At 46.9% G+C, this 22,737-nt stretch overlaps 1 protein-coding gene across 2 annotated transcripts in view; it reads left to right on the top strand.

Moving 5' to 3' along the window:
- LOC132831520 (achaete-scute homolog 1-like) overlaps positions 1-22,737 on the top strand; it is a 44,387-nt gene that overhangs the window by 5,121 nt on the left and 16,529 nt on the right. The window contains exon 2 of one of the 2 annotated variants that reach the window (XM_060849715.1): positions 4,148-7,751. The exons of the other annotated variant lie outside the window; for it this stretch is intronic. The gene's annotated coding sequence lies outside the window, so the exon portion shown is untranslated. Of the gene's footprint in view, positions 1-4,147; positions 7,752-22,737 lie in introns of those variants that run through there. 2 annotated transcript variants of the gene reach the window in all.

Genomic DNA, 22,737 nt, shown 5'->3' with positions numbered 1-22,737 from the left:
CAGAAATTGCTGGAAAAGCTCAGCAGGTCTGGCAGCCGCTGTGGAGAGAAATCAGAATTAACGTCTCAGGACGAGTGAGCCTTTCCTAGTTCTGAGAATTGTTCACTCGGATAGTATTCTGCAGACGTGATGGGCTGGACTGTCTCCTCCTGCACCACAACAATTCTGTGATTCTGGGAATTCATGTACTCCATTGGCCAATGCATGAAGTCAATAGTATATTCAGAGGCTCAGACAGAAGGTGCTGGAGAAACCTTTCAGGTCTGGTAGAACAGTGACAGTTTTGAGTTCAGTGACCCTTCATCAGAACACACATTCAGGACCATGCACAACGCATTCATGGTGTGGGGTTTCCAAAGTCATGAGGAACTAACTTTAGGCTTGTGGTGGAGTATTAAAATACAGAATGTCACTAATCTGGACCAGTCTCAAATCCATTTATTTTAGAATCCAGGATCTCGCCTGCGGCTTTGAATTGGTGCCAAGCCATTAGAATGCATTCCATTCTGTGATTTTGAGAAACCTCTTACAAACTTCTGGAAGCCACGTGCACATATTCTCAACTTTTGCACTCACACAGACCTTTTCATGACTGGGTGGGCGCAGTTGTCATAGCAACAGCCGAGCAGGAAGTTAGAGCTGGAAGTTGCCGGGAGCAAGATTTAGCAACGACAACTTTTGTGCCTTCAGTCAGAGGCACAGTCTTTCCCAGGGAGATGTCAAATCAAGGCCCTGCCTTGAGATATTTGAGAATGATCAAAGGGGAAGGCTCCCTGGTTTTTTGGTCCAATGCTTATCCCTTGATCAGCACAATAAAACCTGATGATTTGTATCGCTGTCACCTTGCTGTTTGTGGGATCTTGCTGTAGTTTATATACCACCGAAGATTACTTAATAATTGTATCTATTGTAACAGTATTTCGATGGAATTTGGAAACACCAAATTAAACCACCGTGATTCCTCCCCCTTCATTTCCTACCTGCTTCGCCTTCAAACCTGCTTTCTGCTGCACTTCCTATTACAACGGTGACCATCTCCTGCAGGTTCCCTTCCACGTCTTTACTGTCCTGATATGGGAATATTCCTTCACTATTGCCAGGTCAAACTCCTGGAACTCAATAAATGTGAGATATTGCATTTTCAAGTCAAAGAGGTTTATAACTTGGAAATAGGCCCTTCAGCCCAACTTATCCATGCTGGCCCACTTTCACAATTAATCTAGTCCCATTTGCCTGCGTTTGGTCCATATCCCTCCATTCCTATCCAATCATTTACCTGTTCAAATATTTCTTCAATAATGAAATGCCAGAGGCGGCACAGTGGTTAGCACTGCTGCCTCACAGCACCCGGGACCCGGGTTCGATTCCAGCCTTGGGTGACTGTCTGTGTGTGGAGTTTGCACATTCTCCCCGTGTCTGCGTGGGTTTCCTCCCACAGTCCAAAGATGTGCAGGTCAGGTGATTGGCCATGCTAAATTGTCCAGAGTGTTAGGTGCATTAGTCAGAGGGAGTTGGGTCTGGGTGGGTAATTCTTTGGAGGGTCTGTATGGACTTGTTGGGCCAAAGGGCATGTTTCCACACTGTAGGGAATCTAATCTAATCGTGAAATTGTACTACCCCTGGCAATCTGTTCCTGACACTCACCACTCCCTGTGCAAAGCAATTGTCTCTTTGGCCCCTTTTGTATCTCTCCACTCTCACCTTAAACCTATGGTCTATTTTGGTAATACAAGTAAGGGCAGAACTTGTACAATAAATGGTAGGGCCCTGGATAGTATTGCAGATCTGAGAGACCTAGGTGTACATAATGCTTTGAAGTTTGCATCTCACGTAGGCAGGGGGGTTAAGAAAGTGTTTAGCACACTTGCCTTCATTGTTCAGACCTTTGAGTATAGGAGTTGTTGAGGTTGTACAGGACGTAGGTGATGCCTCTTCTGGCCTCCCTGTTATAGGAAGGATATTATTAAACTGGAGAGCGAAAAGATATTGCCAGAAATGGAGGGTTTGAGATATAATAATAGACTGGAAAGGCTAGGAATTTTTTCAGTGGAGGGTAGATTGAGAGGTGGTCTTATTGATCATTATAAAATCACGAGGTGTATAGATAAGGTGAATGATAAGAGTATTTTGCCTAGGGTGGAGGATTTCAAAACTAGGGGGCATATTTTTTTAGGTGAGAGGAGAAAGATTTAAAAAGGACATGAAGGGCAACTTTTTTACACAGAGTGGTTCATGTGTGGAATGAATTGCATGTGGAAGTGGTGTATATGTGCACAGTTACAATATTTAAAAGATTATAGTCCAGCAGGTTTATTTGGAAGCACTAGCTTTCGGAGCGCTGCTCCTTCATCAGGTAGTTGTGGAGTATACAATTGTAAGACACAGAATTTATAGCAAAAGTTTACAGTATGATGTAATGAAATTATATATTGAAAAAGACCTGGATTGTTTGTTAAGTCTCTCATCTTTTCGAATGGGCATGTTGGTTTCAGTTATTCCACATGTAAATGGCAAAACATTTTTAAAAGTTAAGTTGTCAAGTGAGCTTTAACAATGGGTGTCATGTCAGCCCAGATAATGCATTTCTGGGCCGACGTGACACAATTGTTAAAGTTTACTTGATGATGTAACTTTTAAAAAACATTTGCAATTTACATATGAAAGAACTGAAACCAACATGGTCATTCTAAAAGATGAGAGACTTAACAAACAATCCAGGTCTTTTTCAATATATAATTTCATTACAATATACTGTAAACTTTTGCTATAAATTCTGTGTCTTATGATCTTATACTCCCCAACCACCTGGTGAAGGAGCAGTGCTCTGAAAGCTAGTGCTTCCAAATAAACCTGTTGGACTATTACCTGGTGTAGTGTGATTTTTAACTTTGTACATCCCAGTCCAACACCGGTATCTCCAAAAGACATTTGGATACATTCTCGAAGAGGAAAGGTTTGGAAGGATATGGGCCAGGAGCAGGCAGGTGGGACTAGTTTAGTTTGGGAACTTGGTCGGCGTGGACTGGTTGGACTGTATGGTCTGTTTCTGTGCTGTATGACTCTATGACTTGATACACCTTCCCTAACAGCTCACCAGCACATTTTTGAGGATAAAGAAACAAAGTTTGGAAAAGGTACTTCATTGGCAATTGAACATGACAAGGCATAGTCATTAATACACAAAAGTCTGACACCGGGCCCAAGAAGGAGATGTTAGGACAAGTGCAGAGAGGTAGGTTATAAGAATTCTCACAAAATGATGAAAAGCATTTCGAGAAAAAAGGTTTAGAGAGGGAATTCCAGAGCTTGCGGCCCAGGCAACTAAAAGCACGGTCATAAATGTTGAAATGGTTTAATTGGTGATACATAAAAGGTCAGAACTGGAGGAGGACAAATATCTCAGAGGGTTGGAGGGCAGTTGCACAGATTGGGAAGGACAAGGTCATGGAGACATTGGAAAACAATTAAGATTGACACAAGGTTTTAATTGACCATGGGGCCAGTGTCAGGGAGTGAACAGAGGGGGAAACGGGACTTGGTGTGAGTTAAGCCAAAGGCAGTTGAGTTTAGGATGAGCTCAGGATTATAGAGGGCAGAATGTGGGAGACCATCCAGGATTGTTGGAGCATTGACACTTGTAGCAACAAAGGCACGGGTGAGGGTTCGAGGAGTAAGTGAGCCGGGTGAAGCAGGGCAAAGTTAGTGAGGTGGAGATTCAGCGATGGCATTCAAAGGAAAGGCCTGATGATATCCCAAAGCTAATGTCAATAGCCAGCACCCCGAGCACAGTCTATCCTTGGCTGCCATCTGAGACCAGGTGCATAAGCCCTTCACCTCGGCGTGTCCCTAGATCACTCTGCCCATCCCTTACACTAAACTCGAAGCTACCTTCCTCAGGTAGATACCCCATCTCCAATCTCTACCCACCCTGCAGCGACGAGTGGGAGTGAAGTGAGGGGGGGGTTGGGGGGGGCCGTTTTGAGATATGAAGGCAGAAGGTCAAAGGAACCTTTGCGTTTGACTCCACAGGAGTCAGGCCCTTTGAGCTCAGAGTGTGGGGAAAAGATTTCAAAGTGGAGAAAAGGTGTTGGGGAGAGGAAAGAGAAATTAACCCCCAAACTAATTTACACTTCTCCTTTATTTACAGGAATGTTGAGTTACCTGGTTGAAGGACTGCTGGAAGGGGAGTGACTGGTCTGTTTTCTTTCATCCCTGTCTCTCTGTTTGCTGACAAAGTTCTCTTCTGCATGGGGACTATGCTCACAAAGGACAGGATTTTGATATCTCCAGCTGTCTCTGTCTGCGAACTATGAGCATCTCCATTATTCTGTCTCCATATCTGTCAGCTTCAACTGGACGTTATTTATGTTGGACATACCATAAATGTACAGGTTTTGTCGCGGTAATTTGGGTGGCTGGTTTTCATCCTCATTTAGCGGGAAGTGGGTACTGAGGGATGCCAAGGGCTGGCAAGGGTCAAAGGGCAAGGACCCGTTCCCAGGGCACATCTGCCACCTCTGCTAAGGGTACCAATAGTGGGGGGACACTGAGGAACATTCCTGTTTGAAAGTCTCGATGGGAGCACTGTGCTTGCATCATGTTGCCTGCAATCTCTTGTAAACCGCTGAGGAGGTGGCATTCCCGCGGTATGGACTAAGACTGCACATGTCTGTGAGACCGTCGACTCAGGAAACTGCTCAGTCCGAGACTGTTGTCTACCAGCAGCTGACTGTTTCATAACGGCCCAGGTGTGGAAGAGACACCAGTCCAGGAGGAAAGTCTTTGCTGTTAGTTGACACATTTCTGTGTTACAGTGAAATAATCCACCTTTGTGAACACTCAGCTCCCTGTTCAGGATCATCTCTGAGGTCTTCCATTGTCCCTTCGTACGACCTCACTGCCTGTTGGCCAGATGGTACCTTCCACTGGCTCAAAGAGTAACAAAGTCCAAATGTTCCTCAAACTCGCACGGGAAATGCAGGTCAGCATTCGCTCGATAATCCTGAGGGAGCACTGCACTGTCAGAGGGTCAGTGCTGAGGGAGTGCCGCACTGTCAGAGGTTCAGTGCTGAGTGAGTGCCACACTTTCAGAGGTTCAGTGCTGAGGGAGTGCCACACTGTCAGAGGGTCAGTGCTGAGGGAGTGCCGCACTGTCGGAGGGTCAGTGCTGAGGGAGTGCCGCATTGTCGGAGGGTCAGCGCTGAGGGAGTGCCGCACTGTCGGAGGGTCAATGCTGAGGGAGTGCTGCACTGTCGGAGGGTCAGCACTGAGGGAGTGCCGCACTGTCGGAGGATCAGTGCTGAGCGAGTGCTGCACTGTCAGAGGGTCAGTGCTGAGGGAGCGCCGCACAGTCAGAGGGTCAGTGTTGATGTGCCACACTATCAGAGGATCAGTGTCGAGGGAGTGCCGCACTGTCAGAGGGTCAGCGCTGAGGGAGTGCTGCACTGTCGAAGGGTCAATGCTGAGGGAGTGCTGCACTGTCGGAGAGTCAGTGGTGAGGGAGTGCCACACTATCGGAGGGTCAGTGCTGAGGGAGTGCTGTCCTGTCAGAGGGTCAGTGCTGAGGGAACGCGCATTGTCAGAGGGTTCGTGCTGAGGAGAATAAGTGCTGAGGGAGTGCCGCACTGTTGGAGGATAAGTGCTGAGGGAGTGCCGCACTGTCGGAATATCAGTACTGAGGGAGTGCTGCATTGTCTGGGGGTCAGTACTGAGGAAGTACCGCACTGTCGGAGGGTCAGTACTGAGGGAGTGCCGCACTGTTGGAGGATCAGTGCTGACGGAGTGCTGCACTGTCGGAGGGTCAGTGCTGACGGAGTGCTGCACTGTCGCAGGGTCAGTGCTGAGGGAGTGCTGCACTGTCGGAGGGTCAGTACTGAGGGAGTGCTGCACTGACAGAGGGCCAGTGCTGAGGGAGTCCTGCACTGTCAGAGGGTCAGGAGTGAGGGAATATCGCACTGTCAGACGGTCTGTGCTGAGGGAGCAGATAATGTCGGAGTGTTAGTGCTGAGGAAGTCTCACCGTGTAAGAGTTGTTCTCTGCCTGGCTTCTCTTGATTGTGAAAGATTGAAGAAGAGTTCCATTTTATTTCTTGTCCAATATTTATCACTCAACTGAAACAACAAAAGTGGGTGATCTCGTCACCATCACTCTGGCTTTTATGGGAGTTTGCCTTGTACATATTTTCCACTGCTTTGCCCCCAACAGGGACCACCTCTCGCAAATTCACCTCCAATTTGGATCCAGGTCCTGGAACCCATTCCCTGACAGCTCAGTGGGTGTCCCGATACCACCTGGACTACAGCGGCTCAGGAAGGGGTCCACAGCACCCTCAGCAGGAGCAATTAGGGATGGGTGAAACATCTCACCAAATGTAGGAGAAGAATCTTCAAAAAGGTCCTTTGTTTCTGTGAAGAGACCTTGAGATGTCTTGAGACACAATTAATGAAAGGCAAGATCTTTCTTTATAAACCACAGGTGGTTCCTCAGTGAGACTGCACTCAACTGAGAAGGAACTGTTACATTTTGGGTATCTTATTCTAACCTTTCACTTAGACAGGGCCTCAGAATGACCAGGGCAGTTTGCAAAGTGAGTTTGGACCTGGGCCTAGCAGGTTTTAGATTACTCTGACCTGAGGAAGTACATGTTCAGATTGGAACGGGGTCAGCTAGGTGGACCTTATAGAGTATGAGTTCCCTGATTGGAGCTGTTAATCTGGGTCGAAGAGGGTGGTGCTGGGAAAATACAGCTGGTCTGGCACCATCGGTGGAGCAGTAAGCCCTTCATCAGGAATGTCATCAGGATTGGATCAGATTAACCAGCTGTTAATCTGGTCCAATCAGGGAGCCCTGGCTGACAGATACACACTGGAGTGTCAGGAGTTTTATTCACTCTGACTCTGTGCTAGCAGGGTCAGTGTCACATACTATCCATGTGTGAATAAAGGGTGGCTTGGTGGTAGGATATTTCTGTCGGGTAAAAGGTTATGCCAAGGCCTGGGTTGGGAGTTAGGGAGAACCCCCTCTTCCACTTGCCCCTGAGGGTCTTCCCATGATGCAGATTTGGGGACAGAGTCACATGACATCTGAGGATTTGCCCCAAGAGAGCTTTGGGTGTTCGTTGTTCAGTGGAGCTGTGATATAAGGAGGAGTGTAGCTGAGGACGACCAGACCAGAATCAGTTGTCAATCCTGGGACAGGATGGGTTACCTTATGAGGAACCATTGGACTGATTGGGCCTGTAGCCTTCAGAGTTTAGGAGAATGAGAGATGATCTTGTTGTAAGATCTACATTTCTGAGAGACCTTGACAAGATGGATGCTGAGAGAGAAGCAGAGAGTGCTGGAGGAACTCAGCAGGTCTGGCAGCATCTGTTGAGAGAAAAAGATGTGGAGGTGCCGGTGTTGGACTGGACTGGACAAAGTCAGAAATCACTCGACACCAGATTAGAGTCCAACAAGTTTATTTGAAATCAAAAGCTTTCAGAGCGCTGTTCCTACATCAGGTAAAGTCACTTTACCTGACCAAAGAGCAGCCCTCTGAAAGCTTGTGATTTCAGCAAAACCTGTTGGACTATAACCCGGTGTTGTGTGACTTCTAACTTTGAGAGAAACAGAAAGTTAATGTTTCAAAACAAGCACCTAACTATTCTAATCCCATTTTCCAACACTTGTTCTATATTTGATTGTGCTCTGTTTCCTGTTCAGCATTTAGCTGTAAAATTAAACTGTAAAAATTATACCAAACAAATAAGACCTCACATCTCACGTGTTAGTGTTTGTGTGTTAGTGTTCAGTCTGTGTCAGTTATTGTGTGACTGTGTGTGCTATTATGCATGTATCTCTGTCTGTGTCAGTTTGTATGTTAGTGTGCCTATGTGTGACTGTGTGTGAATCCTAGTGTGTACAGTTGTGTGAGTATATATGCATATGAGTATATTTGTGTGTATAAATTTGTGAGTGTTAGTGTGTACACATGTGGTGAGTGTGTACAGTGTGTATCCATTTGTGTGAGTGTGTACGTGTGTGTGTGTTAGTGTGTGAACATTTGTGTGTGTGGTAGTGTATTTGTGTGTGTTAGTGTGTACATGTGTGTGTGTTGGTGTAGATGTGTGTGTTAGTGTATACATGTTTGTATGTGCGTTAGTGTGTACGTGTATGTTATTGTGTATATGTTTGGGTGAGTGTGTTCATTTGTACATGTGTGCAAGTCAGTATTTTAGTGAATGTGTGTTAGTGGTGGTTTCTGTGTGTACCTATATGGGAGTGTGCATGATGTTGCTTTACTGTGATTTTGATGAATTCGGAACTCATCTGTGTGAATACTCCCAGTTTAATCACTTTCGCACATAATCTCTAGCTCTCCTGAAGCAAATCTAGTATTAATGGAACTTAGGTGGAGATGTGAAACTCGATGCCTATCCCTCTCAGGTGGATATAAAAGACCTCACACTGTTTGAAGGAGAACAGGGGAGTTCTGACCAATATTAATCTCCCATTCGATATCACAGAAACAGTAACAGGACTAACCTGTCTGTGGGAGTTTCTGTGCTAATGGTGAAGCCTTTGTATTATTACAGCAGTATCTACACCTCAAACGTAAGTGGAAGCTTTGGGGCTTTTTTAAAAAAATCATTTGCAGAATGAGGGCGTTGCTGGCTAGTCCAGCATTTATCGCCCATCCCTAATTGCCTAGATGGTAGTTAAGAATCAACCCCATTGCTGTGGGTCTGGAGTCACATGTACACCAGGCCAGGTAAGGATTGCAAACTTACTTCCCTGAAGGACATTAGTGAACTAGATAGGTTATTCCTGACAACTGATCTCAGATTCATTGGTTTGGGGCAGCACGGTCGCTCAGTGGTTAGCACTGTTGCCACACAGCACCAGCGACCTAGGTTCGATTCCCACCTTGGGAATCGAACCTAGAACAAGGACAAAGAACAAAGAAAATTGACAGCTCAGGAACAGACTCTTCGGTCTTCCAAGCCTGAGCCGATCCAAATCTACTGTCTAAACCTGTCGCCCGATTCCTAAGCGTCTGTATCCCTCTGCTCCCCACCTACGCATGCATCTAACCAGACACATCATTAAATGAATCTACCATGCCTGTCTCTTGTACGTTCTGCTGGTAACGTGTTCCAGATGCCCACCACTCTCTGTGCAAAGTATTGCACAGCTGTCTGTGTGCAGTTTGCATATTCTACCCATGTCTGTGTGAGTTTGCTCTGGTTTTCTCCCACAATCCAAAGATGTGCAGGTTAGGTAAATTGGCCATGCTAAATTGCCCATACTGTTCAGGGATGTGTAGGTTAGGTGTATTAGTCTGGGGTAGATGTAGGGGAATGGGTCTGGGTGGGTTGCTCTTTGGAGGGTCGGTGTGGACTTGTTGGGCCGAAGGGCCTGTTTCCATACCATAAGGGTTCTATATCTATATCAATAATTCTGCATACCTATATCAATTCCTCAAGAAACTCTTGATCCCATGACAAGATCAATACTAGGGTCTCTGCATTAATAGTCTAGTGGAGTTACCACAAGGCATTCGTCTCCCCTTAACATCGTAAATGGTTCTTTGTATTCTTGACTTGACTGACATGGGCGTACAGTACAAGAGCAGGAAGGTTATGGTGAATTTGTATAAGATGTTGGTTAGGCCTCAGTTAGAGTATTGTGTACACTTTAGGAAGTTTGTAAATGCATTGGAGAGAGGGCAGAAGAGAATGTGATGTGAAACATCATTGTTGGGGATAGGCTGGAGAATGTGGGACTGTTTTACTCCGAGGGGAGGAGGTTGTGGGGTTGAAAATCATGATGTGATCTGTACAGTGTAAATAGGGAGGAACTGGTCCCACTTGTAAAAGAATAGAGAACCAAAGGACACAGTTGTCAAAAAAATGTGAAGCAAGTAAATTCTTTTTCACCCAATGAGTGGCCGAGGTTTGGAATACATTGCCTGGAAGTGGGGTGGAGGCAGGTTCAACTGAGGCCTTTGGATAAATAGTTAAATAGGAATAATGCAGATATGTGGCAATTGGTACTCGGTTGGAATACTCAGATATGATGGGCCAAATGGCCTCCTTCTGCACTCTAACGAACCTGTGTCATATTCCTTTTCTGATAGTTTGCGCTTTGAGACACTCAAACTGATATGAGGAGGGATCATATTTAGGAGAAAGTGAGGATTGCAGATGCTGGAGATCAGAGCTGAAAATGTGTTGCTGGAAAAGCGCAGCAGGTCAGGCAGCATCCAAGGAGCAGGAGAGTCGACGTTTCGGGCATGAGCCCATTCCTGAAGAAGGGCTCATGCCCGAAACGTCGACTCTCCTGTTCCTTGGATGCTGCCTGACCTGCTGCGCTTTTCCAGCAACACATTTTCAGCAGGGACGATATTTACTCAGGGCTTTGTGTTTCTGGTTTATTTGCAAATGGGAGTGGGAACAATACAACGTGCCAAACAAACAGGACATGGTGAATCATTCTTCTAGACCTCTGCTGTCTGACATCCTGAATGAAGTCATTATCATTCCAGGAAATGGCTCAGATATGACAGAGCAGAGAATTAATTTTCTATTGCTTTCTGAAACACAGTGTAGTGGCACGGGAAGAAATGGAGATTTCACCTGGAAGTTGCAAAGGGGTACTGATCAGTTAAATCACAGAAATCAGTTAAATCATTCTCAGGATGAGGGCATTGCTGGCTAGGCCAGCATCTATTACTCATCCTTATTTGTCCAGAGGGCAGTTTAAGAGACAAACATAATACTATGGGGGTCTGGGGTCACACATAGGCCAGACCAGGTATAGATGGCAGTTTCCTTTCTCAAAGGGGAACGAGGTGGGTTTTTCCCCTAACAATAATTTCATGGTCATTATTAGACTCAATTTGAAGGTCCCGGCGTTGGACTGGGATGTACAATGTTAAAAATCACACAACACCAGGTTATAGTCCAACAGGTTTATTTGGAAGCATTAGCTTTCGGAGCGCCGCTCCTTCATCAGGTGGTTGTGGAGTGTAAGATTGTGAGAAGCAGAATTTATTTTTCTATAAATTCTGAGTCTAACGATCTTATACTCCACAGCCACCTGATGAAGGAGCAGCGCTCCAAAAGCTAGTGCTTCCAAATAAACCTGTTGGACTATAACCTGGTGTTGTGTGATTTTTAACATTATTAGACTCTTAATTCTAGATTGCTATCGGATTCATATTCCACCATCTGCTGTGGCAGGATTCAAACCTAGGTCCCCAAAACATTACCTGGGTCTCTGGGTTAACAGTCCATCGATAATGCCACTAGACCATCATCACCTCCCTTGGAGCATTTGGTGGGTCATTCACTTCAAACTAAGAAAGATAATGCAATCTACATTTTGAATTGTACAGTGCTAGGAAGAGGAAGAAATGTCTAAACACTGGCGGATAAGTACAAAAAAGCTTTTAAAAAGCTAATAGAATGTTAATATCTAACTCTGTTTCTATGTTTTTATGTTGACAATTGTGCTTGACAAATCTACATGAATTCTTTGAGTCTATAACTAATATATATGATCCGGGGTGGGGTGGGGGGAGTGCAGTAGATGTGGTTTATTTGAACTTTCAAAAGGTTTTAACAAAGTCTCATGTAAGAGATTAGTGTGTAAAGTTAAAGTGCATGGGTTGGAGGTGGATAGGACCCCAGATATTCACAATGTATATTAATGATTTAGGTGAGGGAACTAAATACAATATCTCCAAATATGCAGATGACACAAAGCTGGGTAGAAGGGTGAGCTGTGAGGATGATGCAGAGATGTCACAGTCTTATTTGGACAAGCTGACTGAGTGGGCTAATGCATGGCAGATGCAGAATAATGTGGATAAGTATTAAGTTATCCACTTCGATAGCGAAAACATGAAGGCAGATTATGATCTAACTGATCGTACATTGAGAGGGGTTGGTGGGGTGGGGAGGGGGGGGATGTTCAGTGAGACCTGGGTGTCCTTGTGCAGCATTTGCTGTAAATAAACATTGCAAGTGCAGTAAACAGTAAAGACATCAAACTGGATAGTGGTCTTCATTGTGAGAGGATTTGAATCCAGGAACAGGGTTGTTTTGTTGCAATTATACAGGACCATGGTGAGGCCATACCTGGAACACTGTGTGCAGTTTTGGTCTCCTTATCTGAGGAAGGATATTCTTACTTTAAAGGGAAACAGCAAAGGTTTCCCACATTGATTCATGGGATGGAAGGGTTAGCGTCTGAGATGAGATTGATTTAGCTAGGTTTGTATTCACTGGAGTTAAGAGAAATGAGGGGTTTTTCATAGAAACCTATAAAATTCTAACAGGAGTAGATTCAGGTTCGATGTTCCCAATGGTGGGGCAGCTCAGAACAAGGGGTCATATGTTAAGGATAAGGTGTGAACCTTTTAGGACTGAGATGAGGAGAAATGTCCTCACTCAGAAAGTGGGGAATCTGAGGAATTCTCTGCCTCAGGAAGTGGCTGAGGCCAGAATGTTATGTGCTTTCAAGAAGGAGGTAGATATAGCCCTTGTGACAAAAAGGATCAAAGGATTTGGGGGCAGAGATTATGATATTAGCTCAATCAGCCATGATCATATTGAATGATGGACCACGCCTAAAGAGTTAAATGACCTTCTCCTGCTCCAGTCTTCAATGGTATGTTTCTAGGATGCAGTGCAGAGCTGAGGGTGTGCTGCATTGTCAGAGACACTGTTTTTCAGATGAGACACTGAACTGTGTCTCTGTCTGACCTCTCACATGGCTGTGAGAATGCCTCTAGTCCATGAGTGCATGACAAGTAAAAGAGCGAATGACCAGCGGTCAGTGTTGTGGTGGGAGTAGACTGCAGCCAAAATGTTCATGAAGGAATTGGACATGGTTCTTTGGATCAAAAGGTACAGGAAGAAAACAAAATGGGTTGGATGGTCAGCCATGATCACACTGAATAGCGGAGTGGGCTCAGCTGGCTCACTCCTATTTGTCTTGGTTCAATGCTTCTTCCTAGTGTTCTGGCCAACATTAACATGTCTACCATCAACCCCCACCCCCTCCTCCATACCCCTCACTCCAAAACCAATCTCCCCAACATGGCGAATTAGACCCTGGGCTGACTCTTCAGAAAATGTAGACCTCCCAGAATTGATCATGCATCAAACCCATCAAGTCTGCACGATTTTGAGTTGAAAGGTCAGACCACACACACACACACACACACACACACACACCCCTCCAGGCTTCCATCTTCGGGATGTGATGTCCCCCAGCCCTGCTCAGTTCCGTACAGTGTGTGCAGCCTTCCAACGAAGTGCAGATGCTGCAAACAAACTTCAAACGGAGAAAGATTGTAACGGTCAGGGGTAAAATCCTGGGGATGTTGGAAATCTGAAGCATAAACGCAAAACATTGGAGAAACTCAGCAGGTCTGCCAGCATCCGTGGAGAGAGAAACAGAGTTAACGCTTCGAGTTAACATCTGCAAACTGTTGTGGTAATGGATCAAGCAATTTGCAGGTAGACTCAGGTCGTCACTGTGGGATCTTGCTGTGTGAGAATTGGTGGACATGTTTGCCTCCAGAGTGATAAGCAAAGTTCATTCAGACCTTCTAAGAATGTGCAAAGTACTTTCCGAATGCAAGTTTCTGACTGTTCCACTCTGAGTGAGATCTGTGCAGGTTGAGTTCAGTCAGTGCAAGGTTAAAGTGTATTTAATTGTTAATGTGAGGCAGCTCCAGGGCACTTTATGCAGAATGCAGAGATATTTTTATGAACAGATCATCCCTCGATGAATAGGTAAGTGCCTCACCCAGTTAACACCCACATTGCCCCTTAGAAATGTTCACTACTATTGGCTAAACATGCGTCACAACCCAAGTGGACAAATAAATTTCTCAGTTCATCTTAAAGTCATTTATGTACTGGGCCCTGCAAGCTATGAATGTGATTTGTGATGATGCCAGTAATAATCAGCACCTATGCCAGCTAGTTAATAGGTCATGTCCAAAATGAGCCGTCGGAGGGTCAGTGCTGAGGGAGCGCTGCACTGTTGGAGGGTCAGTGCTGAGGGAGTGCTGCACTGTCAGATGGTCAGTGCTGGGGGAGTGCCGCATTGTTGGAGGGTCAGTACTGAGGGAGTGCCGCATTGTTGGAGGGTCAATACTGAGGGAGAGCTGCACTGTCAGAGGATCAGTGCTGAGGGAGAGCTGCACTGTCAGAGGATCAGTGCTGAGGGAGTGCCGCACTGTTGAAGGGCCAGTACTGAGGGAGTGCTGCACTGTCGGAAGGTCAATGCTGAGGGAGTGTCACACTGTCAGAGGGTCAGTGCTGAGGGAGTGCCGCACTGTCAGAGGGTCAGTGCTGAGGGAGTGCCGCACTGTCAGAGGGTCACTGCTAAGGGAGCGGCACTGACGGAGGGTAGGTGTTGAGACAGCATTGCATTGTCGGAGGGTCAGTGCTGGGGTGTACCGCACTATTGGAGGGTCAGTGCTGGAGGAGTGCCGCACTGTCAGAGGGTCAGTGCTGGGGGAGTGCCGCACTGTCAGAGGGTCAGTGCTGGGGGAATGCCGCACTGTCAGAGGGTCAGTGCTGGGGGAGTGCCGCACTGTCAAAGGGTCAGTGCTGGGGGAGTGCTGCACTGTCAAAAGGTCAGTGCTGGGGGAGTGTCGCACTGTCAGAGGGTCAGTACTGAGGGGGTGCTGCATTATCAGAGGATCAGTGCTGAGGGAGTGCCGCATTGTTAAAGGGTCAGTACTGAGGGAGTGTCGCATTGTTGGAGGGTCAGTACTGAGGGAGAGCTGCACTGTCAGAAGATCAGTGCTGAGGGAGAGCTGCACTGTCAGCGGATCAGTGCTGAGGGAGTGCCGCACTGTCGAAGGGCCAGTACTGAGGGAGTTCTGCACTGTTGGAAGGTCAATGCTGAGGGAGTGTCGCACTGTCAGAGGGTCAGTGCTGAGGGAGTGCCGCACTGTCAGAGGGTCAGTGCTGGGGGAGTGCCGCACTGTCAGATGGTCAGTGCTGGGGGAGTGCCGCACTGTCAGAGGGTCAGTGCTGGGGGAGTGCCGCACTGTCAGAGGGTCAGTGCTGGGGGAGTGCCGCACTGTCAAAGGGTCAGTGCTGGGGGAGTGCCGCACTGTCAGAGGGTCAGTGCTGGGGGAGTGCCGCACTGTCAGAGGGTCAGTGCTGGGGGAGTGCCGCACTGTCAAAGGGTCAGTGCTGGGGGAGTGCCGCACTGTCAGAGGGTCAGTACTAGGGGAGTGTCGCACTGTCAGAGGGTCAGTACTGGGGGAGTGCTGCACTGTCAGAGGGTCAGTACTGAGGGAGTGCTGCACTGTCAGAGGATCAGTGCTGAGGGAGTGCCGCATTGTTGGAGGGTCAGTACTGAGGGAGTGCCGCACTGTCAGAGGATCAGTGCTGAGGGAGAGCTGCACTGTCAGAGGATCAGTGCTGAGGGAGAGCTGCATTGTCAGAAGATCAGTGCTGAGGGAATGCCGCATTGTTGAAGGGTCAGTACTGAGGGAGTGTCGCATTGTTGGAGGGTCAGTACTGAGGGAGAGCTGCACTGTCAGAAGATCAGTGCTGAGGGAGTGCCGCACTGTCGAAGGGCCAGTACTGAGGGAGTGCTGCACTGTCGGAAGGTCAATGCTGAGGGAGTGTCGCACTGTCAGAGGGTCAGTGCTGAGGGAGTGCCGCATTGTCAGAGGGTCACTGCTAAGGGAGCGGCACTGACGGAGGGTAGGTGTTGAGAGAGCACCGCATTGTCGGAAGGTCAGTGCTGAGGGAGTGGCCACACTGTTGGAGGGTCAGTGCTGGGGTGTACCGCACTATTGGAGGGTCAGTGCTGGGGGAGTGCCGCACTGTCAGAGGGTCAGTGCTGGGGGAGTGCCGCACTGTCAGAGGGTCAGTGCTGGGGGAGTGCCGCACTGTCAGAGGGTCAGTGCTGGGGGAGTGCCGCACTGTCAGAGGGTCAGTGCTGGGGGAGTGTCGCACTGTCAGAGGGTCAGTGCTGGGGGAGTGTCGCACTGTCAGAGGGTCAGTGCTGGGAGAGTGTCGCACTGTCGAAGGGTTAGTGTTTAGAGAGTGCTGCACTGTCCTATTTGCTATGCTTTCACTTACATTGGATCAAGGAGGAGAAGACATAGATTTAAAACAATTAGTGAAAAATGCAATATAATATAAGATCAACCGTTGCACGTTGCAAGTAGTCGAGTTGTGGTATACGCAGCTTGAAAGAGGCAGGTTGAATCAAAAGTTCGAAAGGGAATTGGAAAGTTATTTGAGAAGAGATGATGTCAAGGTTCTGCAGTAGACTGACGCTGAGTGAAATCCTTGCTGGGAAGGTCTGAATGGCCCAACTCTACAATGCAGCAATTCTGAAGATTTTCTGAAGAGCTCTTTTTGGTAATTATTTGGCCCACTTCATTCATTCAGAATCAGACTTTGCTTTCTGGAACATAGGGTGTGAATTATAAACTGAGGGGAAGCCAATCCTTGCTGAAAATGTGTTGCTGGTTAAAGCACAGCGGGTTAGGCAGCATCCAAGGAACAGGAGATTCGACGTTTCGGGCCAGAGCCCTTCATCAGGGAAGCCAATCCTTGTTTATCATGGTGTTGTGAAACCAATTGTACAAGAACCAACCTGCCACATTGTGGAAAAGGCCAACGTGATCATTCCATCGGACAATACCACTGGAGTGACTTACATCATTGAGTGGGAGTTAACTGCTCTGATGCCAAGTATCAAGCATCCCTCAAAGTTTAAACCTTTTTAAAATTTTACATATTTCTATGTCTCTTTTCAATGTTTTTCTTTACATCAATTTTTTAAATTAATTAGTTTTTGCAATCAAACTAATTTTCAGCTAAGTCAATTGTTACAGGCTCCAGTTTTGGGATACTCTGACAATTAACACTATAAGATATAGCAACATAATTAGGCCATTCAGTTTCCCAAGTCTGTTCCACCATTTAATATGTTTCTCGACCCCATTCTACTGCCTCCTCCACATAACCCTAAACCCCTTACTAATCAAGTATTTAGTATGCTTGCCTTTAATGTTCAGTGCATTAAGTATTTGTGGGCGGCACGGTGGCACAGTGGTTAGCACTGCTGCCTCACAGCGCCAGAGACCAGGGTTCAATTCCCGCCTCAGGCGACTGACTGTGTGGAGTTTGCACGTACTCCCCGTGTCTGCGTGGGTTTCCTCCGGGTGCTCCGGTTTCCTCCCACAGTCCAAAGATGTGCGGGTCAGGTGAATTGGCCATACTAAATTGTCTGTAGTGTTAGGTAAGGGGTATATGTAGGGTTGTGGGTGGGTGGCAGGTTGGTGTGGACTTGTTGGGCCGAAGGGCCTGTTTCCACACTGTAAGTAATCTAATCTATATGAGTTGGGAGGTCATGTTGCCATATTGGTTAGGCCACTTTTGGAATACTGCATGTAATTCTGGCCTCCTTCCTATTGGAATTCGTTGTGAAACTTAAAAGATTTATGGGGATGTTGCCAGGGTTGGAGAGTTTGAGCCACAGGGAGAGGCTGAATAGGTTGGAGCTGTTTTCCCTGGAGTGTCAGAGGCTGAGGGGGGACCTGATGGAGGTTTATAAAAGTATGAGGGGCACGGATAGGATAAATAGCCAAGGTCTTTTCCCTGGGGTAGGAGAGGCCAAAACTAGAGTGCATAAGTTAAGGGTGAGAGGGAAAAAATTTAAAAGGGACATAAGGGGCACCTCTTTCAAACAAAGGTTGGTGTGTGTATGGAATGAGCTGCCAGAGGAAGTGGTGGAGGCTGGTACAATTACAGCATTTAAAAGGTATTGGGATGGGTATGTGAATAGAAAATGTTTTTAGGGATATGGGCCAAATACTAGCAAATGGGACTGGATTAAATTAGTCAGCGTGGACTTGTTGGACCAAATGGTCTGTTTCCATTTTGTATATCTCTATGACTCTATCTCTGTCTTAAATATAATCCCTTCACTCTGAGACAGTGCCCTCTGGTCCCAGTCTCTCCTACTAGTGGAGACATGTTCTCCATGTCCACTCTACCCAGACCTCTCAGTATTCTGTAAGTTTAAACCAGATCCCCCCCTCATCCTTCTAAACTCCATTTAGTACAAACCCAGATTTCCCAACCGCTCCTCATATGACAAGCCTCTTACCTCCAATCTCATTCTTGTAATCCTCATCTGGACACGCTCCCACAGCAGCACATCCTTCCTTAGATACAGGGCCCAAAACTGCTCACAATATTCCAAACATGGTCTGACCAGAGCCTTACACAGCCTCAGCAGTACATCCCTGCTCATGTATTCTAGCCCTGTTGAAATGAATGCTATAATTGCATTTGCTTTCCTAACTGTCAACTGAACCTGCACGTTAACCTGAAGAGGATCCTGAACTAGGATTCCCAAGTCTCCTTGTGCTTCTGATTTCTAAAGCCTTTCCCTGTTTAGAAAATAGTTTATGCCTCTATTCTTCCTGCCAAAGTGCATAACCTCACACCTTCCCACATTGTATTCCATCTGTCACTTCAATCAGCCCATCTGCCTGTCCTTTTGCGAGGATGTGTATCCTTGGATAATTAGTTCCCCTTTGCAGTCACATTTATGTGAAACCCACAACATTGTACCCGCCAAATTAAATCTGTGCTACAAACTCATTTCCCTTGTGTCACAAACTGCGTGTCTTTAAATACAACACCTTCAGTACTGCATTGACTGACCCCCCCCTCCTCATCGTTAAAACGTGTGGTGCTGGAAAAGCACAGCCAGTCAGGCAGCATCCGAGGAGCAGGAGAGTCAACCTTTCGAGCATAAGCCCTTCATCACATTCCTGATGAAGCGCTTACGCTCGAAACATAGACTCTCCTGCTCCTTGGATGCTGCCTGACCAGCTGTGCTTTTCCAGTACCACACGTTTTGACTCTGATCTCCAGTATCTGCAGTCCTCACTTTCCCCTTCTCATAGTTGTCCCCTTACCTGCTGTGCCTGAAGTTAGATTCTGAACCCTTTCCCATACTCTCTATCCTATTCCTTGTTCTAGAAACTTCCATAACCTCTGCTGAGCCCATCCCCTCCTTTAACTTTTTCCCATAGTTTTCCAATGCCATTGACACCTTCCACCACCAATATTTATTTAAACCCTTATCCACGGCCCTAGTTTATGCAATTTGCTGGCACTGGGGTCCCAACAAGATTCAGCTGAAGCCCTTCCCTATGGAACAGTTCTCACCTTCCCCAGTGCCGGTGCCAATGTCCCGTGAATTTTTTCCCTCGGCTGGTGATGGCTAGCACGAGGGAACATCGGTATAAATTGACGGGTGATAGATATAGGACAGATGTCAGAGGTAGTTTCTTTACTCAGAGAAACTAAGCAGGGGCATACTGCCTGTAACAGTAGTGGACTTGTCAACTTTAAGGGCATTTAAATGGTGATTAGATAAACATATGGATGAAAATGGAAGAACGTAGCATAGATAGGCTTCAGATTGGTTCCACAGCTCTGCGCAACATCGAAGGCCAAAGGGCCTGTACTGTGTTGTAATATTCTATGTTTTAATTCAGACCTATTTCTCCAACATCAATCTTTGAGCTTATCTCTTTAATCTTGTTGACCCTGTGCCAATTAGCTTGTGGCTCAGGTAGCAATCAAGCATTTATTGCCTTTTTGGTTTTGCTTTCTCATTTTTCGTTATTTAACCCCTAATTGCTCAGTTTCCCCGAGAAGAATCTCTTTCCTCTTTCTCCCGATATCGCTGGTACCTATATGGGCCACATTGACTGGACTTTTCCCCTCCAACTCCAATGTCCCTGCTTAGATATTCAGAACCCAGGTACCAGATGGGCAATGCAACCTTCAGGACTCTTGATCCTGGCCACAGACAACAGAGTCTATTCCCCTGGCTGTACTATCCCAAGTTACAACTGTGTTTCTCTTTTCTCTCCTTTATTAAAGGGCTCGCTGTACCACAGTGCTGTGGACAGTTTGCTCGTCCTTTCTACAGTCCCCACTCTTATCCACACAGGGGACAAGAATGTCAAACCTGCTCGTCAAGCCCAGGGCTGAGGCTGCTTCAGCAATATCTCCTGGATCCCTCTATGTGCCTCGCATGTCGTCACAATCTCCTGTCCCTGCCCACTGACCGGATTCAATGCTGTTAATCTAAGCGGTGTGACTGCCTCCTGAAACACAGTGTCCAGGTAACTCTCCCCCTCCCTGATGTGTCGCAATGTTTGAAGCTCAGACTCCAGCTCGTCAACTCTGAGCCAGGGTTCCTCAAGGAACTGATAGTTGCTACAGATGTGGTCACTATCACCCACCATGGTGTCTACCAGCTCCTACAGCATGCAGTTACAACACATCACCTGGTCCAGCAGCTCAGTTTTATTTATTTAGTTCTAAATTTGATTTTTAAGAAATTACTACTGGTCTTTTAGTTTGTGGTCTGTGAATATTTCCCTATTTATCCTCAATCTGCAAATTAGTAGCTATTACCAACCAATGAGTTTATAGTTTTCCTGCACTGGGGCCTTGATTCTGGCCTCCAGTTTATCTTGTAAAAAGACTTTACAAACTATGAACCAAAAACGTAAGCAAAAAGCACCTCATACCCTTGGCACCGAATTCCCACACTGCCTCCAAATTCCCAGAACATTACAGTAGTCCCCTCCGTACCCCGCCTGGGGAATATGTTCCAGGACCTACTGCAGAAGCTCGAAACTGCAGATAGGATTCATTCAAATGGGAAGCATACCATCCCGGCAGCCTCCTGGTCCCTAGTTCTGGAATGTTCCTGACAATATGTTCCAGCAGCAGTAAACTGCAGGTAACTGAAACCGCGGAAACCGGACCCACAGATCAGGGGTTCGCCCTGTATACTCACTCAGGCTGTGTCTCACTCTGGATGGACCTCTCTCCTTCCTGTCCATGTGAACCTTACTGCTCACATTCAATCAACGGGCTCTCTATTAAGGCAAATACTGCTTGCTGCTTTCACCATGTCCTTAAGTCACTGCAGACCAGGTGCTTTATGTTGACCCACAATGGCCTGAGGGAAGGAATTCCAGGATTTTGACTCAGTGTCAGTGGAGGAACAGTGATATATTCCCAAGTCAGGATGGTGAGTGGTCTGGAGGGAACTTGCAAGGGGAGGTGTTCCCATGTGTCTGCTGCTCTTGTCCTTCTGGATGGAAATGGTTGCAAACTTGGAAGGTGTTGTCTAAGGAGCTGTTGTGAATTTCTGCAGTGCATCTTGTGGATGGTACACACTGCTGCTATTGAGCATCAGTGTTGGAGACAGTGGATGTTTGTGGATGTGGTGCCAATGAAGTGGATTGTGGTCAAGGGACTATGGTCAGATTCTATTGTTGGACATGGCATTGCCTGGCATTTATGTGGTGTGGATGTTACTTGTCAAGCCTGGATATTGTTCAGAACTTGCTGCATTTGGACACAGACTGCTTCAGTATCTGAGCAGTAGCAAATGGTGCTGAACATTGTGTGATCATCAGTGAACATCCCCAATTCTGACCTTATGATGGAGGGAAGGTCATTGATGAAGCAGCTGAAGATTGTTGGGCCTAGGATACTACCCTGAGGGACTCCTGCAGAGGTGTGGTGGAGCTGAGATGACTGACCTCCAACAGCCACAACCATCTTCCTATGCGACAGGTATGACTCTAACCACCGGAGAGTTTGCCCCTGATACCCAATGATTCCAGTTTTTCCAGGGCTCCTTAATGCTGCACTCAGTCACATTCAGCTGTGGAATGGCAGCTGCCGGGAACAAAGATGTAAATAATGAATGGTGGCAGTCCCAGTATTGTTCCCTTTGGAGTACCACTTGGCACCATCTTCCAGTGTGAGCAGACCCTCTGAAAGTCCTCTGAGGGCAAAGGATGGCAAGTACTTGCAATCTCTTGTGCTTTGTCACCTGTCCCCATGATTTGTCCTACCTGCCTATTGTCCTTTCTACCTATCCACTCCACCCTCCTCTCTGACCTATCACCTTCATCCCCACCCCCATTCACCCATTGTACTCTTTGCTACCCTCCCCCACCCTCCTCTCTGACCTATCACCTTCATTCCCACCCTCATTCACCCATTGTACTCTTTGCTACCCTCCCCCACCCTCTTCTCTGACAAATCACCTTCATCCCCACCCTCATTCACCTACTGTACTCTTTGCTACCCTCCCCCACCCCCCTCTCTGACCTATCACCTTCATCCCCTCCCCCATTCGCCTACTGTACTCTTTGCTACTTTCTCCCCACCCCCACCCGCCTCTCATTTTTCTCTCCATCCTGCAGGCACTCTGCCTGTATTCCTGATGAAGGGCTTTTGCTCGAAATGTCAATTTTCCTGCTCCTTGGATGCTGCCTGAACTGCTGTGCTTTTCCAGCACCACTCTGACCCAGAATCTAGTTTCCAGCATCTGTGGTCACTATTTTTACCTAGTGCTTTGTCCCAGTTTGACACTGAATCCTGTTCTGTCTGACCCACAAGCTGACCCACATGCAGACCCCTCGTGTTCATTGGGAAGCCTGGCTCTCCAGTCAACTCAACATACTTCTGGTGTCAGCCCATCCCTCTGCCTGGCCATATACTCACCCATTGTGGTTCTGACTGCCCACTACCAGTGACCCTTCCTCAGAACTCATTTAACCGAAACGTTAACGCTGCTTTCTCTCCACAGACGCTGTCAGACTTGCTGAGCTTTTACAGCAATTTCTGTTTTTGTTTCTGAT

The sequence above is a fragment of the Hemiscyllium ocellatum genome, chromosome 33, assembly GCF_020745735.1.
Source record: "Hemiscyllium ocellatum isolate sHemOce1 chromosome 33, sHemOce1.pat.X.cur, whole genome shotgun sequence".
Taxonomy (NCBI): domain Eukaryota; kingdom Metazoa; phylum Chordata; class Chondrichthyes; order Orectolobiformes; family Hemiscylliidae; genus Hemiscyllium; species Hemiscyllium ocellatum.
This window is presented reverse-complemented; position numbering and strand designations above follow the sequence as displayed.